Source organism: Melospiza melodia, unplaced genomic scaffold, assembly GCF_035770615.1.
Source record: "Melospiza melodia melodia isolate bMelMel2 unplaced genomic scaffold, bMelMel2.pri scaffold_179, whole genome shotgun sequence".
Classification (NCBI taxonomy): domain Eukaryota; kingdom Metazoa; phylum Chordata; class Aves; order Passeriformes; family Passerellidae; genus Melospiza; species Melospiza melodia.
In genome coordinates this window covers 149,562-161,536 of record NW_026948524.1, presented here as the reverse complement: position 1 = coordinate 161,536, position 11,975 = coordinate 149,562, and positions in this window count along the sequence as shown.

Below are 11,975 nucleotides of genomic sequence, written 5' to 3'. Positions count from 1 at the left end.
AAGGCCCGGCACCTCCTAACCCTGACCCTCTGCCACACCTGGAATGCATCTGCACCTGAAAGAAAGTTAGAACATATGTCAAACACCACCAGGATAACTCAAAAGCTGCAAACACCTTATGTCAGTCTAGGAAGAGCATCTAGAGCTCAAGTACATCCCACATTACTAATTCCAACTCCCCAGGGCTTGTCCTATTGCAGCAGGCTACACGGCAGGGCAGAACAGCTCCGGCACAAATATGTGCAGACACCCGTGACACGGAACGTGACAAACAGGGGAACGAGAACCACGAGACATCATGCTTGTTTTGAGGGCCTCTAGAGAAGGCAAAAGGCATGCCAAAGACACACTAGTAAACACGGCACAGTGGACAACATGATGCAGACCGGAGCTGTTCTGCGCTGCCCGCCTGAAAGCTGCCATCAAAAGTAGAGCCTCTCCCTTTAGCTGTCCTAAGAGGCCCTTGGACAAGATTGCATTCCCCTCTGCTCATTTTTAAATTTGGCCCAAGAACTCCAAATCTGCTACTCTCCCATCTCCAGGCAGTGGCCCCCGACTTATCTTTTCAATCATGGGTGATGGGAATCCATGTTGCACCTGAAATAAGTCTGCCTCCGAGGGCCTCGTAAGGGCCTGCGTGCCTCTTGGTCAGCTACAATAAAGAAAACCAAAAGCAAAGTGCGAGTCCAGAGTTATGTGGGCCAAATCCCAGCAAGGCAGCTACTTGCCCTCTCCTGAGTGGGCCTGGCTCCCTCAGGCTCCAGCTTCATCCTGACTCCAAGGCTGCGGCCTTTATTGAGAATGGCAACTGGGTTAAACAAAGGGAATGTTGAATGGCATTCCTGTGACTGCAGTGGATGACCTTGTGTGAGAAAGACAGGAAAATGCCGCTGCTATGCTTCTGAAAACCTTGGGTGGGGGAGCCCTGAAATAAACACCCTTTCACACCCTGCTGCCTACAAACACCCCCCCCCAAGAACTCCCAACTGGATACTTACTCACCCTCACTTCACCTACTCTCAATTCTCAAATCCCCTGAAGCCCCAATCGCACGCATCTTCTTGGACACAGGGACGATCCCTCTTATGACATGATTAATCTGCTGAAAAATGTACTGGAGTTGACACACCCTGGAATCTGTGAAAGCTACCCTCCTACTAAAAACAATGGAAGAAAAAAAAAAAAAAAAAACCAAACACAAGAACAAAACCAGAAACTACAAACGTACTTTACCCCCCCAAAACACGAAACTCAAAACCACAAACCTAAATACTCCCTGTATTCCATGGCGTTTTCTTCACTGTATTTCCCAAGCCTCTGTTACTTTAGATGCCCAGAAACACCTGCTGAAAATGAGCTGAGATAAGCTAAAAGAGACTCTTCACTGAAATGAGAGGAGAGCTCTTACCCCAGCAGTTCCCAGGGAGGGAATGAAGGCCCCCAGCCAAGGCTGGGGTTAATATACCCCTGATAGTGCCCGCCTCTCGTTCCCATGATGCCCTGGAAAAGGGAGGGGACTAATCCCACCGGGTATAAAAGCCCTCAGAAGAGCTGCAGCAGTTTGGCTCCTCTGACTCAGATTCAAGAGGAGCAAAAGGCTTGTTAAAGAAGAAAGCTCTTCATAGAAAAAATAGTGCTTTCCATTTTCACAGTGACTACTGGCAGCAGAAGAACAGAAAACTGGTAAGACATTAAACTTTTTCTTAAGGTTACATAGATAGATACATTGGGTGATATGCTGCTGCCTTACATAATTAGTCTTTGGTAATTGCTAAGTAGAACATCATGTAGGACAAAGTAGGGTGGAGAAGAATGATAATGACGTAAATAGTCTAAGTCTCATTGGGACTCCTAATTAGGCCTAACTCATTAGAAATAAAAATGAGGAAAAAAAACCTCCTGGGTGGCTTATGTGTTAAGTACACGCCGGGCTTGCTCTTCTCTAAGATACCTGCTCCAAAGGCACGGAAAAAAAGTGGCCAGAAATGAATACTTAAATCCTAAAAATGCTGAAAAAGACACAGCTTTCTTCAAGTGAACCCATAAAAATTAGACAGCGGGGCAGTTAGGTCCACTGAAACTGATAACATGACAAATAAACTGATTCTACCCTATAATTCGTTCTCCAAAAATATTGTGAAACGAAGGGTTCTCCTCAATTTAAATCCCTCAAGCAATGAAAAAACAGATTTTTTTCTGTCAATCAAAACCCTTAACAACGAGGGACAGCTGGGGAAGGTTTGCAGGAGGCATTTAAGACTCACAAAGCCACCTGACTTTGGGGTGGTGACGGCTTGTGTCTGTGAGACGTCTGGCGCGAGGCACGTTTTCCAGCAAGCGGCCGGCCGCTCTGGTCCGTAGACCTCTGAACACGGGTGCTGGCCCTTTTCCCTAGCAATGACAGCTAACTCACTCAGGTTCGAGATGGCAATTTGCATGAGGCACTTGGCACTACCAAAGTACCTTGAGGTGTCCCTGGTGCCAGCTGGAATCTGGAAGGCATGCTTCACAAAATAGAATTTCAGCAGACACCGCACCGCTCCGGGCTACAGGCCCGTGAACGCAAACACCGGCCCTTTCCCCTGGCAAACGAAACTCACCTGCCCGGGTTGGTTCAGAGGAGGCGCTTGGGACTGACTACGCGGCCTGATTTTGCAGAGGTGCCGGGGTGGGCTTGAGAGGCATCCTGTGCCATGCGAAATATGAGGAGCCGGCTGGGCACTCGTGGCGGCTGAGTCCTTACCAAAAATGCCACCCCGTTTCCTAGGTAAACAAAACTAACCGTTCCGGGTTCCTGGTGTCCCTTTGCAGGAGGCACCAGTTATTGTTAATGCAGCCTGAGTGTTCACTGCTGCCGGCTTGGGTCTGCAAGGCATCTGGTGCAATGCAGAATTTTAGGAGCCAAACAGCCGCTCCAGGCCGCGGGCACCCAAACACCAAAGCAAGGTCTTTTCCCTGGAAAGAAAATGCAACAGACTACGTTCCTGATGGCAGATTGCAGGAGCGCCTTTAGACGCTCAAACCAGCCTGACCTGCAAGTTGTGCCAGCTTACGACCTGGAAGCATCCTGTGCAATAGGGAATTTCAACAGGCAGCGGAACACGCTGGGCCTGAGGCGCCTGAAAAAAAATGCTGACCCGTTGCCCTGGGAAACAACGCTCAACGGCGCAGGGTCCTGATGGCAGACTCCGGGAGACGCTGGGCGCTGTCAAAGTAGCCTGACTTTGCAGTGGTGGCAGCTAGAGTCCGGGAGGCAACCTCTGCAATGCAGAAGTTCAGCAGGCGATGGGCCTCTCCGGACAACAGGCCCCTCAACACGGAGACCGGCCTTTTCCCCTATCAATCCACACTCACCGGATCACGTTCCAGATGGCAGATTACAGAAGCCACTTAGCGCTGTGAAACCAGCTAGAGTTGGAACTGATTCCACCTGAGGTCTAGGGGGCACCTGCGCAAGGCAAAAGGTCAGTAGGCGGACGGCCCCTAGGACCTGAACACAATAGGCAGCCCTTTACACAGGGAAGTGTAACTCACCGGCCGAGGTTCCTGATGGCAGACGGCAGGAGACGCGTGCTGAAGAAAAAGCAGCTGGAGTTGGAACTCGTGCCACCTTGGCTCGAAGAGGCATATTTGGCAATACAGAAATTTCAGCAGGCAGCCAGCAACTCCGGGCAAGGCCTCCTGAACACCAATGCCGGCCCTTTCCCAGAAGAAGACAACTCAGCATCCCAGGTTCCTGATGGAATATTGCTGGAGCCATTTGGGACCCTCAAACGAGACTGACTGTACGGTGGTGGCAGCTTGGGTCTGGGAGCCATCCTGCGCAATGCAGAATTTTAGCCGGCTGATGGTCACGAAGGGCCCCTGGGCCCTGAATGTGAACACCAGCCCTTTTCTCAGGTAAGCGTGACTCAGCTGCCAGGTTCCTGATGGGAGATAGGAGACACGTGCCGAGGCCAAAGCAGCTAGTATTGGGACAGGGGCCAACTGGGTCTGGGAGGCAGATTGGGAAATGCAGAAGTTCAGAAGGCAAACAGCCGGCCACTCCGGGCCAAACGCCCCTGAACACTAATACATACCCTTTTCCCAGGTAAAGAAAACCGAGCAACCCGGGTTCCTGATTTCAAATTGCTGGAGGCGCTTGGGAGTCTCAAACCGTCTCGACTCGGCACCTATGGCAACTTGTATCTGGGAGGCATCCTGCGCAATGCGGAATTTCAGGAGCTAGCCGTCCACTAAGGGCCCCCGGCCCCTGAACAGGAACGCCAGCCCATTTCTCAGGGAAGCGTGACTCAGCCACCCGGGTTCCTGATGGCAGATGGCAGGAGACACGTGCCGAGGGAAAAGGAGCTGGACTTGGAACTGGTGCCGGCTTGGGTCTGGGAGGCACATTTGGCAATGCAGAATTTCAGCAGGCAGTCAGCCGCTCGAGGCAAGGCCTCCTGAACAACGCCAGCCCTGTCCCAGAAGAAGAAAACTCAGCAGCCCAGGTTCCTGATGGAATATTGCTGGAGCTATTTGGGACCCTCAAACCAGCCTGACTAGGCGGCGGTGGCAGCTTGGGTCCGGGAGGGATCCTGTGCAATACAGAATTTCACCAGACAGCCGTCCACAAAGGGCCCCTGCGCCCTGGACACAAATGCCACCCGTTACCCCAGGTAAGTGTAACTCACCAGCTCGGGTTCTTCATGGAAGATTGCTGGGGACATTCTGAACCTTCAAACCAGCCTGACTTTGCGGTGCAGGCAGCTAGGGTCTGGGAGGCATACTGTGCGATGCAGAATTTCAGATGGCAGACAGCCAGCCCCTCTGGACCAGAGGCTCCTAAACACTAGTCCTGTCCCTTTTCCCAGGTAAGCAAAACTCAGCCCCCCAGGTTCCTTGTTGCAGATTAGTGGAGGCACTTGGGACTCTCAAATGAGCTCGACGCGAGTGAGGTGGCAGCTTTGGTCGGGGAGGCATCCTGAGCAATGCAGAACTTCAGCAGGCAGACAGCCGGCCGCTCCGGGCCACGGGATCCTTAAAATTAGTCCTGTCCCTTTTCCCAGATAAGGAAAACTCAGCCACCCAAGTTCCTGGTGGCATATTGTTCGAGGCGCTTGGGACTCTCAAAAAGATCAACTAGGCACAGGTGGCAGCTTGGGGCTGGGACGCATCCAGACCAATGCAGAATTTCAGGACACAGCAGGCCACTAAGGGCCCGGGACACCAATGCTGCCCATTACACAGGGAAGTGTAACTCAGCAGCTCAGGTTCCTGAAGGAAGATTGCTGGAGCCACTTGAGACTCCCAAACCAGCTTGACTTTGCGGTGGTGGCAGCTGGGGTGCGGGAGGCATCCTGCCCAATGCGGAATTTCACCAGGCGGCCGGCCGCTAAGGGCCCCTGGGCACTGGACAAAAATGCCGCCCATTACGCAGGGAAATGTAACCCAACCACCCGGGTTCCTGATGGCAGATGGCAGGAGACACGTGCCGAGGACAAAGCAGCTGGAGCTGGAACTGGTGCCGGCTTCGGTCTGGGAGGCACGTTTGGCAAAGCAGAAATATCAGCAGGCAGCCAGCCAATCCAGTCAGGGCCTCCTGAACACAAATGCCAGCCCTGTCCCAGAAGAAGAAAACTCAGCACCCCAAGTTCCTGATGGGAGATTGCTGAAGCCATTTGGGAGCCTCAAAGCCTCCTCACTCTGCAGCGGTGGCAGCTTGGGTCAGGGTGGTATCCTGCGTAATGCAGAAATTCAGCACACAGCAGGTCACTAATGGCCCCTGGGCCCTGAAAAAAGATGCTGCCCTTTACACAGGGAAGTGTAACTCACCAGCTCAGGTTCTTGATGGCAGATTTCTGGGGCCATTTGGGACCCTCAAACCAGCCTGACTCTGCGGTGGAGGCACCTTGGTCCGGCAGGCATCCTGCGCAATGCGGAATTTCAGCAGGCAGACAGCCACTCCAGGCAAGACCTCCGGAACACCACTGCCAGCCCTTTCCCAGAAGAAGAAAACTCAGCAGCCCAGGTTCTTGATGGCATATTGCTGTAGGAGCTTGGGAGTCTCAAACAAGTTCGACTCAGGTGAGGTGGCAGCCTGGGTCTGGGAGGGATCCTGCGCATTGCAGAATTTCAGAATGCAACCGGCCACTAAAGGCCCCTGGGCCCTGTATACCAATAATGCCCTTTACACAGGGACTCACCAGCTCCGGTTCCAGATGTCAGATTGGTGGAGCCATTTGGGACCCTCAAACCAGCCTGACTTTTAGGTGGTGGCAGCTTGGGTCTGGGAGGCATCCTGTGCAATGTGAAATTTCAGCAGACATCCGGCCACTCCTGTCCCCAGCCTCCTGAAGACACATGCTGACCCTTTACCCAGGTGAGCAAAACTCAACCCCCAAGTTCCTGGTGGCAGATTGGTGGAGGCGCTTGGGACTCTCAAACCAGCTCGACTCGGCTGAGGTGGCAGCTTGGGTCTGGGAGGCATCCTGCGCAATGCGGAATTTCAGAAAGCAGTCGGCCACTAAGGACCCCTGGGCCCTGAAAACCAAAGCCGCCCTTTAGACAGGGAAGTGTAACTCACCAGCTCAGGTTCCTGATGTCAGATTGCTGGAGCCATTTGGGACCCTCAAACCAGCCTGACCTTGCGGTGATGGCAGCTTGGGCCCGGGAGGAATCCTGCACAATGTGAAATTTCAGCAGACAGCTGGCCACACCGGTCCACAGGCTCCTTAACACTACTGCTGACCCTTTACCCAGGTGAGCAAAACTCAACCCCCAAGTTCCTGGTGGCAGATTGGTGGAGGCGCTTGGGACTCTCAAACCAGCTCGACTCGGCTGAGGTGGCAGCTTGGGTCTGGGAGGCATCCTGCGCAATGCGGAATTTCAGAAAGCAGTCGGCCACTAAGGACCCCTGGGCCCTGAAAACCAAAGCCGCCCTTTAGACAGGGAAGTGTAACTCACCAGCTCAGGTTCCTGATGTCAGATTGCTGGAGCCATTTGGGACCCTCAAACCAGCCTGACCTTGCGGTGATGGCAGCTTGGGCCCGGGAGGAATCCTGCACAATGTGAAATTTCAGCAGACAGCTGGCCACACCGGTCCACAGGCTCCTTAACACTACTGCTGACCCTTTACCCAGGTGAGCAAAACTCAACCCCCAAGTTCCTGGTGGCAGATTGGTGGAGGCGCTTGGGACTCTCAAACCAGCTCGACTCGGCTGAGGTGGCAGCTTGGGTCTGGGAGGCATCCTGCGCAATGCGGAATTTCAGAAAGCAGTCGGCCACTAAGGACCCCTGGGCCCTGAAAACCAAAGCCGCCCTTTAGACAGGGAAGTGTAACTCACCAGCTCAGGTTCCTGATGTCAGATTGCTGGAGCCATTTGAGACCCTCAAACCAGCCTGACTTTGCGGTGGTGGCAGCTTGGGTCTGGGAGGCATCCTGCGCAATGTGAAATTTCAGCAGACAGCTGGCCACACCGGTCCACAGGCTCCTTAACACTACTGCTGACCCTTTACCCAGGTGAGCAAAACTCACCCCCCAGGTTCCTGGTTGCAGATTGCTGGAGCCGCTTTTGACTCTCAAACGAGTTCGACTCGGCTGAGGTAGCAGCTTGGGTCTTGGAGGCATCCTGCGCAAGGTGCAATTTCACAAGGCAGTCAGCCACTAAGGCCCCTGGGCCCTGAAAACCAAAGCCGCTCTTTAGACAGGGAAGTGTAACTCTCCAGCTCAGGTTCCTGATGTCAGATTGCTGGAGCCATTTGGGACCCTCAAACCAGCCTGACCTTGCGGTGATGGCAGCTTGGGCCCGGGAGGAATCCTGCACAATGTGAAATTTCAGCAGACAGCTGGCCACACCGGTCCACAGGCTCCTTAACACTACTGCTGACCCTTTACCCAGGTGAGCAAAACTCAACCCCCAGGTTCCTTGTTGCAGATTGGTGAAGGAGCTTGGGACTCTCAAACAAGCTCAACTCAGGTGAGGTGGCAGCTTGGGACTGGGAGGCTTCCTGGACAATGCAGAATTTCAGCAGACAGCCCGTCACTAAGGGCCCCTGGGCCCTAAAAACCAATGCCGCCCTTTACACAGGGAAGTGTAACTCACCAGCTCAGGTTCCTGATGGCAGATTGCTGGGGCCATTGGGGATCCTTAAACCAGCCTGACTTTGCGGTGGTGGCAGCTTGGGTCTGGGAGGCATCCTGCACCATGTTAAATTTCCCCAGGCAACCGCCCACTCCCATCCCCAGGCTCCTGAACACTAATGCTGACCCTTTCCCCCAGGTAAGCAAAACTCAGACGCCCAGGTTCCTTGTTGCAGATTGCTGGTGGTGCTAGGGACTCTCAAATGAGCTCGACTTGGCTGAGGTGGCAGCTTATGTCTGGGAGGCATCCTGTGCAATGCGGTATTTTAGAAGGCACACAGACAGCCACTTCAGCCCACAGGCTCTTTAAAAGTAATGATGACCCTTACCCCAGCTAAGCAAAACTCAGGCCCCCAGGTTCCTTGTTGCAGATTGGTGGAGGCGTTTGGGACTCTAAAACAAACTCGACTCGGCTGAGGTGGCAGCTTGGGTCTGAGAGGCATCCTGCGCAATGGTGGACTTCAGCATGCAGACGGCCGTCCACTCCAGACCACAGGCCCCTGATCATTAGGGCGTACCCTTTCCCCACGTAAGCAAAAGTCAGCAGCCCAAGTTCCTGGTGGCAGATTGCTCAAGGCGCTTGGAACTCTCAAATGAGCTTGAGTCAGGTGAGGTGGCAGCTTGGGTCTGGGAGGCATCCTGCGCAATGTTAAATTCCAGCAGAAAGCCGGCCCCTCCAGTCCCCAGGCTTCTGAACACTAATGCTGACACTTTCCACAGGTAAGCAAAACTCAGCCCCCCGGGTTCCTTGTTGCACATTGCTGGTGGCGCTTGGGACTCTCAAAGAAGCTCGACTCAGCTGAGGTGGCAGTTTGGGTCTCGGAGGCGTCCTGTGCAATGCAGAAATTCAGCACAAAGCAGGTCAGTATGGGCCCTGGACACCAATGCTGCCCATTACACAGCAAAGCGTAACTCAGCTTGTCAGATTCCTGATGGCAGATGGCTGGAGAGAGGTGCCGAGGCAAAAGCACCTGGAGTTGCCGCTTGTGCCAGCTGGGGTGTGGGAGGCACATTTCGCAATACAGAATTTGAGCAGGCAGCCAGCCGCTTCATGGCCTCCTTAGCACCACTGCCAGCCCTTCCCCAGTAGAAGAAAACTCAGCAGCCCAGATTCCTGATGGAAGATTGCTGGAGCCATTTGGGACCCTCAAACCAGCCGGACTTTGCGGTGGCGGCAGCTTAGGTTTGGGAGGCATCCTGTGCAAGGTGAAATTTCAGCAGACAGCTGGCCACACCTTTCCCCAGGCTCCTGAACACAACTGCTGACCCTTTCCCCAGGTAAGCAAAAGTCAGCAGCCCAAGTTCCTGGTGGCATATTGCTGGAGGTGCTTGGGACTCTCAAACAAGGTGAAGGCAGGGAACGCGGCAAAAAAGAACAGGGCCGACCCACGCCAAAAACTCCTCTGAAATAAATGCCGCAAAACAACCAGGAAGAAGAAAAAAAACCCTCCTGCCTCTAACCTCATAGGATAAAAAAGAAAACAAAAACCAAAACCGTGTAAGTTCTTTTAAGAAATATTTAAATATTTTTACGAATATTTTTCATAATAATACTCACCTTTTTATTTACAATGTATATTGATGTATACTGTCTATTTATACATTTTATTTATAAATAAATTTATATTCTATATTACATCTATCCCTAATACCTAAATGTATTGATTTATTTTTATACATATTTTTACGTTGTGTTACAAAAGTAAAAATGCTAACAAAAATATATACTTACTTTCTTTAAAAAAATTACTCTGCCTCTACCCATATAAAAGCCAAAAAGAACCCCTTAAATTTATGTGTATTTAATTTTTTTAAAAATTATGTTTATTATATTTATATCCAAATTTATATTCACAATGTATATTGGTGTGTATAATGTTTAACTTTTCATTTTTAATGTCCGATTACTTTATAAATTTATTTTCTATTTTACATCTGTTAGTATTCCTTATATTTATTTATATATTTTTATTAATATCTTCATATATTTATTATTTATTTGTGTTAGGATTTTTACTTCTGTAACACTTTGAATTTTGAAAAATATTGAAATTCAGTTTAAAAAAAGGGGTTCTTTTTGGCTTTAATTTGAGACAGGATTTTTTTTTAATAATCTTTTTTTCAGGTTCATATTCACTTGTACATTTAACATGTATACTAATGTATACTCTTATTTGTATTCTCCATTACATCTCTTCCTGATATTTATATTTACTTAAATAATCAAGATATATATTTCTCAATATTGATATATTTGATATTTCTTTGTATATTTATAACAGTAATATCCATATTCATATTATTTATAATAAAAACCCTGCCTCTAACCCAGTAAGAACCAAAAAAAACCCCAACCCTTTCTTTTAAAAGATATTTAAATCTATATCCTTATGTTTTCATATTTATATTCACATTTGTATTTACAATGTATACTAATGTATATTGCTTACTTATACATTTATCTTTATCAATGTCAATTTATAAATAAATTTATATTCTATATTACATCTACTCCAAGCACTTATTTATATATTTTATACATATTTTGATATATTGATTATATATTCCTGTGTCAAGATTTTTACTTCTGTAACACTTATGTTATTTAAAATAAAACCCCTGCCTCTACTGAAATGAAAGCCAAAAAATTCCCTTTCCTTTAAAATATATTTACATATTTTTATATTTTTATTCCCATTGATAATTTATATTGCCATATAATGTTATTTATATTCTATATTACAAATCTGCATTTTACTTACTTATATTTATATTTTAGTTAAGATTCTCTTTATATAATTATTATATATTTCAAATTGCTGAACTATGAATATAAAGATTCACATTTTTATAATACTTATATTATTTAAAATGAAACTCCTGCCTATAACCAAATAAAAACCAAGGACACCCCTTTATTTAAACAATAGTTAAAATTCTATTCACATCTACAAATTTAATTTATTATACTTATAGATGTGATAGATTAGAGAGAATACCTTTTAATAAAAAAATAATAGATCTATTATTTTTATAATATGTATTTCTTTTACTTATATTTATTCATATTAAATGTTTATAGATATATAAATATGTAATTTATATACCGATATCTGGATTTCTACTTTTATATTATTTCTATTTATATTATTTATAAAAAAAAAACAGCCTATAACCTAAAAAAACCCCAAAAAATCTCCAATTTATTTTAACATTTTTATATTTACATTCTATATATATATATCTTTGTTTATATATATAATAGATTATATAATATATGGTATATAATTGTAACATAGTATATATCAATTAGTTTTACGTATTTATCTATTTGATTGCTAGATTTCTTTACCACTGTAATGTTATATTTATTTTTAAATTTATATTTATTTCTATTTTCATCTATATATTAGACCATATAAATTCATTAACCTGTCACATCAGAGCCATAAAAATACTGTACCTTTGTCAGCAGCAGTACGCAGCACAAGCTCATCCCATCGCAGCACAGCAAAATAAAACCTATTTCTATTACTAACAGAACAAACATCCCACAACATTGAACCCCAATAAAAACTGAAATAAACCAAACTGTAAATAACTGATAGTGGGATTTGAAAGTAGCCCTAAACCTCCGCACATTCTCATCATAAACTGCCTCCTAAACCAATATCTCAAACACCCAAATACACCTTGAAAATGACACAGCTGCTAATAAAAACGCCCAGTAAAAATTCAAGCAAAGCAACTCACTAGACTCAAAACTGTACAACTGACCCTAAACATTACTAAAAAAAAACCTCTACCTTTATGCACAAATAATAACATATAATCTATAAAAGCTATTTGACAA